Here is a 7,056-nt window from a genome sequence, read left to right as displayed (position 1 = left end):
AGACAAATGACCTAGACTGTCTAAGGTAATACTTAAGAGAAAGAAATAAAGGGAACAAACATTCTATTGGAAATTCATAGATATGAAATAATAAAGTAAATATCAAATGGTATTGGCAGAGGTATCCACACAGAGAACCTTTGTGTAAAGCTAGGAAAGTGAAGTCAAAACAGATATGCACAGTGCAAGATATTGGCGATATTAGACATTGGAATTATAGAATATTCATTGAGGAAGGCTGGAGGCATCAAATGAGTAGAAGCAAGAGGTGCCATGCATTAATTATTTTTTGAAGCACTGACAAATACACTCAACAAGGGTGGAAGAAAAAATTTAGTTCAGATGATGTTTGAAGGCATAAAGTCCATCTTAGTGCCGAAGTGTGGCAGTCAAAGCATGAGTCCACTGGTTACTTTACATTCCCCATCCTGAGGCAAAGAGAGATGAGTGCAGTGGTCTGCTTTCTTTTATCCTTTTCATTCAGTCTAGGACCAAGCCCACAGGATGCTACTGCCTACACTCAAAAATTAGACCTTTTGCATTTCAGTTAAACTTCTCAGACACACCCTCACAGAACACACTGAAGTGTGTCTGTCACCTAGCTGATTTTAAAATCTAGTCAAATTGACAATGAAGGTATACTGTCACAGACCACGTGTGCACCAGGGAACATAGCTGGAGAAATGATACTTATTCAAAGATGTTGCGTAGCCTGAATGATTTCATCTAAAATCTCAAATACCCAACATGATGTCACAAGATTTGGTGTATGTCCTGTTTTTGTGTATCTTGCTTTGGCTCATCCTTCCCTTGCTATGCTCCCATTTCTCCGATTTGGAATGTAAATATGTATTCTGTGGCATTTATTTTGAAAATATATTAGTTGCTTCTTCTTCTTCTTCTTCTTCTTCTTCTTCTTCTTCTTCTTCTTCTTCTTCTTCTTCTTCTTCTTCTTCTTCTTCTTCTTTTTAACAAGGGCTTGCAGTCAAGAGACTTCTACACTTCTACTGTCCCACCTAGGGATCCTTCACATCTGCAGACACCAAACCCAGACACTATCACTGATGTCAAGAAGCACTTGCTGACAGGAGCCTGGTCTGGCTTTTCCCTTAGAGACTCTGCCACAGCCTGATCAATAGAGATGCGGGTGCTTGTAGCAATCCATCAGCCTGAGCATGTGGCCCCCAATGGAAGAGTTAGGGGAAGGACTGAAGGAGCTTAAGGGATCTGCAAACCCATAGAACAACAATAACAACCAACCAGACCCTCCAGAGCTCCCAAGGAGTAAACCACCAACCAAAGAGTACACATGAAGGAACCCATGTCTGCTCCAGCTGTATATGTAGCAGAGGATGGCCTTATGGTGCATCAATGGGATGGGAGGGGAGGCCCTTGGTTCTGTGGAGGCTAGATGCCCCATTGTAGAATAATACTAGGGAAGTGAAGTGGGAGTGGGTAGGTGGGAGTGGGTGGGTGGATGGGAGAGCTACCTCATAGAAGCCGAGGGGAGGGGGATGGGATAAGGGGTTCGCAGAGGGGAAACTGGGAAGGGATAGATAACATTTGACATGTAAATGAATAAAATAACCAATAAAAGTAGTTTTTTAAAAAAGAAAACTTTTGAAGAAATTTGGAACTGGAAAACTATGGGGACTTTCACAGCTAGATCAAAATGCATTTTTTCATAATGAGGTAACCGTGAACCTGTGCTAGCCAGAGTCAACTGTTGGGAGTTTATATTTGCAACTGCCCTGCTGTCTCCAGAAAAGTTCCTTATTTTGCAGTTGTCTATCAGTGAGGTCCCCATAGACCTCAAAACGTTCCTTTTGCTCGCCCTCCCTTAATCCCTTTATTTAAGGAAATAGTCCATATGTGACCGAATAAAAGCTCACAAGGAAGAATCCGTTTTCTGAAGATCATAGCATGGACAGCTGCCCAGGGTAGCTCATGCCTATAATCCCAGGACTTAGGAAGCAAAAGTAAGGGGACTGCTGTGAGGCTGAAGCCAGTGGGTCTAGACTTAGAGAAAGAAATCCTATTAAAAGACAAAACAGCACAAAACCAACCAAGCAAACAAACAGCACCAATGACAACAGAAAAACATGAAGTTTGCTAGACAGACTCTGCCATTTAATGTTATTTGGTCCAACAAGGGTAAGCTGCTGTGAGTGTCAACATCACTAAAATCATGATAAAAATGCTACTAATAACAATCGAACTCTGGTTGTCAAGAAAAACAAGTAACAATCATTACTTATTAAAATATGACATATGAATTAATTTACTTTTCAAAACAGTCCTATAAGGATCTAGGATGCAGCTCCCCACTTTAGATACTGTAAAAGAGGAAACGTTTATGGATACAGCAGGGCAATGGCACAGATCAACTCAGCGGTTGTGCCAGCATGCATAAGACATGAATTAGATCAATTCAGAAAAAAATTCCATAGGTGGGCACAACGTCTTCCTCTTAGCCAAGGAGCTATTGGCTGTTGATAGATCCCAGGAGTTTCCTTTATTGGTGTGGCCACCAGTAGGTTATGGACCATTCTCCGATGGAAGGATGCAGATCTGAGAGTATAAGCCTGACTTAATGGTTTTAAAGTAAAAGAGGGCACAAAGTTGGGTAGGCAGGGAAGAAGATGTGGATGTGAGAGTGGCTGAGGAGGGTGACTACGATTTAAAACTGGCATCAAATTCTCAAAGGACCAATAAAAGGTTAAAAATCTAGGGCATTAGTTGTGGAAATCTTAAGTATAGTGCTATCAATAAAACTATGTGATTAATTTTTTAAAAATGTGAAATCTGCCTTAATCAGTTTGTATATCAATAACAAAGTGCTATAGTCTAAATGCCTAATAACCATGACACATTTATTCTCAGTCCTGAAGGCTAGAAGTCATAAAGTAGTGTGTCAGGAGGTGGCATTCTTTTCAGGTCTGTCTTCTGGGTTTTAAATGTTCAATCTCAATTGATAGAGAAGGAGGTAGGGCTCTTTCTAAAGACTCTTTTATATACATTTTGCCAGTGTCCTGATAAAGAATTTATATGAAGTTCAACAGTAAACTCCAGAAAATTACATCTCACTATTCACTGATCAATGACATAAAAATAATGATAAACAGCTGCATAAACTTTTAATAAGTATAGTTGCTTTGGGCTGGCAAAAGGGGGCTATATTTTTAGGAGTGTTTACATGAACTCTCACATTATATAAGGATGGGGCAGAAGCAGAGGGCAGGAAGCATGGATAGTTTATTTATGAGTGGTCAAACTTTAGTTTGGTGATTATCTTGGCATTAGTCAGGTTGGGCATGCAGTGATCCTAGGGGTTGCTTCCCTATGGCAAAGAAGGCATATTCAGTCTCCATCTCAAGATGTTTATTCATCATATGTGTTTTTCCTGGAGTCTTAAGTGAGTCGTATTATAGCTATAAATGTAGATTAATGAGCAGATGATGACACACAATTACCCTTTAGAGTGAGCTTTATTAAGAGACAAAGGGTTATTATCTTGGGCACTAATGATTGGGCCTCAAAGCAGGATAGCAATTAGGAAAGATAGAACATCATACCATGGGCAGCAGGATGGGTCCTTGAAGAGAGAGAGGGGTTCCTTTTTTATCCAAACAGGGAATGCATTAGGCGAGATCGCCATCACATGTAGCATGATAAGGACTCTAAAGTGAGACACTGAGCATGCAAGTCCCTTAAAAACACAGACACTAAGAGTTATAGTATGAAGCCATAGGTAGCACAAAGAAGAGACAGGTAGAATTGTAATACTGGAATATAGACAGCACAACGGAGTCCTAAGTGGAGATATGGGGCCTTTAGTTTATAGAATATCAGGAAAGATAGCACCATAGTTATTGGCTGTCAACATGGGGTCTTCAAATTCAGAGAACAGAGGAAACAAAGGATTCTGATTTTTATGAATTTTCAATGGGGTAGGTAAACCTCATATCAGGTGATTCAGCCTGGCCTGTAACATCTGTCAAAAGGCACAGAGGTATAGCTATCCTTATCTTAAAGCTGCAAAGATACAGCACAGAATGTATATCAGTTCTCTGTCAGAGAGAGACAGAGACAGAGAGTCAGAGAGACATAGATAGACAGACACACATATACACAACACAGACCCAGACAGAGAGAAAGAGAGAGAGAGAGAGAGAGAGAGAGAGAGAGAGAGAGAGAGAGAGAGAGAGAGAGAGAGAGAGAGAGAGAGTCTTGACTGACAATTTCTGAAAGAGAGGAAAGCTACGAGTTCCATAAACAAACATTTAGAAGTGAATAACTCAGATCCAAAGAGAAAGAAATGTCAGGTTTATGCCTGCTTTTAGTTATCCACTGGAAATTTGAGACCCATACAAAGAATAAATGCTTTGAGCAACAGTAGTTTTAAAGCCCTTATTAAAAAAACACTTATTCTATTAATGAAGACGATATTCCTTTGACCTAATCACCTCTTACAGGCTCCACTTGTTAATATCCGGACTTATAATTACAGCACGTACACGCACGCGCGCGCGCACACACACACACACACACACACACACACACACACGGTTCTATTAGGGTTATTCTGTTGTGATTACTTTTATACAATACATGTGTGACTGTAGCTTACATAAGATGAATTAATTTCTTTGGTTCAAAGTAGTTTGCTACTCTCTAATCCTGACCTAAAAGACCCTGCCTTGAACCACAAAACCATCTTTCTCTAAAGAAAAGAAAATTAGCTCATGTAAACTGTAACACGAGGCAAACTGATCCTATCAATTCTTACCAATATCAACAACTAGAATTTGTAAAATAGTCAGTACAGGATCTATTTTCTTAAGGCAGCTTTATTGGGTTCCTTTTGTTAGACTGCATAAATAATAATCTACTTAGAAAATTACACATCTAGATCACAGTGTCCATCCCAGAACTCACTATGTAGACCAGGCTGGCCTCGAATTTATAGAGGTTCACTTGTCTCTGCCTCTTGAATGCTAGGATTAAAAGTATATGTCACCACTCTTGGCTATAGTTTATTATTAATCACTCAATCAATAAAAACAGGTATATTTTAAAGAGCTCAGATTTAGCATTTGAAATTCTATGTCTATAGGTTGAAAACTAGAAGATAAATTAGTAAAATAAGTTCAACCTCGTTAAGTTAGTCTAAGAGAAGAAGCAGTTTAGGGTTGGTTAGAGCACTTAATACACTTGAAGCTTCTATTTGAATAATCATTGCCAGAGAAAAATAATGATATAAAAGTATCAAACAACAAAAAATCAGTTATAGCTGGGCAGTGGTGGCCCATGCCTTTAATCCCAGCAATTAGGAGGCAGAGGCAGGAGGATTTCTGAGTTCAAGGCCAGTGCACCGGATCTTGATGTCAGGGATCTCTTTTAGTTACTCTCCATTTCTTTTGTGAGACAGTCTCTCACTGAGCCTGATCATTACTGATTTGGCTAACCTGGCTGGCCCAGCAAGCTCTGAGAACCCGCCAGTATTTGCACTCAAAGCACTAGGATTTCAGGTGTGTGTGGAAACATTCAGCTTTTAGCAGGTGTTGGCAATTTGAAATCAAGTCCTCATGCTTGCAGAGAGAGCATTTTACCAACCAACTCATTTCCCAAGCCCCTGTTACGTTTTATCTATATAAAAGGCCACACACATTTGATAGAAACACAAAAATAAGTAAAGCAGTGAAGAAGTGGGAAATATATATTTAACATAGATTTGCATGGAAAATGAACATCTTCTTACAAAATAGGCAGAGATAGAAAGAGGAAGTGAAAAGTTAGGAAAGGGTAGCTGTTAACAGTTATCTCAGGACTTTGAAAGCTGAAATAAACCAGAAAACTAAGAAGGAATGTCACAAAAAATAAACAAAATTATAAATTCATCCACTATTTTATTTACTTTAGCATGCACCCATTAATTACTTGCATTATACAAACTGTCAGAAAATTAAGTGGATTGCAGCAGAACAATATTTGACCCAATGTAGTACCCTGAAATGTTTAAATTAGAATAGACAGAGACAAATCTGGAAGTATTCAAAATAAATAGAAAATTAAGCCGCATGCTAGACAGTAATAAGTGTCGTGGTATAAAATAAAGCAGAGAAGTGAGCAAGGAGACTACTAACTAAAAGTCTCAAGTCTATTTAGCATATTGCAGAAAGTGACAGGGAGGGAGGGAGAGTTGTCTAGACACTTAGTTGACATGAGGAGTCAATGATGAGACTCTCATGTCATATGAGAGAACACACAGAGAAAACAAAGTGTGGTACTTTGAATTGGCTTGGCCCAATGGGGAGTGGTTCTCTTAGGAGCTGTGGCCTTGCTGGAATAGGTGTGGTCTTGCTGAAGGAAGTGTGTCACTCTGTAGGTGGGCTTTTGAGGTCCTATGCTCAAGCTCTGCCCAGCATGGAAAAGGAACCTCTTCCTGGTCACCTGCAAAGTAAGTCTCTTCCTGGCTGTCTTCAGAACAAGATGTAGAACTCTTGGCTCTTTCAGCACCATGTCTGTCAGTCTGTCTGGATACTACCAAGCTTCCCACTGTGATGATAATGGACCAAAAGTCTGAAACTGTAAGCCAGCTCCAATGAAATGTTTTCCTTTATAAGAGTTACTTTGGTCACGGTGCCTCTTCACAGCAATCAATTCCTAACTAAGATCCAAAGCCAGGTGGGAAAAAATTAAAGCAAATTGGCAGAAGTGTGATTATAACTAAAAATGTTAAACAGTAGACTATAACAAAATTCTATTTCCAGAGACCAATGCTTAGACATTTTTGAAACCGAAGGGAGAATTTTGGATTCTTTCAAAACCCAGTTATGGGATGTGATTATGTTTTTGTTTTAATCTCGGTTGTGGAATACGGGGATGCCTTGGTTTGTCCACAGCTATGGATTACAATTGTCTCCTTAGCAGGGGCATAACCGTTCCCATCTGTAGATAGTTTAATTCTGGGGGCTCTGGAGAGGGTATAAATGGGAGACCCGTGAGAGGGCCTGTGATGGTTGCTGCTCTTCATGCTGCTGCCTTGGTGCTGGC

This window comes from Mus pahari, chromosome 19 (genome assembly GCF_900095145.1).
Source record: "Mus pahari chromosome 19, PAHARI_EIJ_v1.1, whole genome shotgun sequence".
Classification (NCBI taxonomy): Eukaryota; Metazoa; Chordata; class Mammalia; order Rodentia; family Muridae; genus Mus; species Mus pahari.
Note: the sequence above shows the minus strand (reverse complement) of the source record.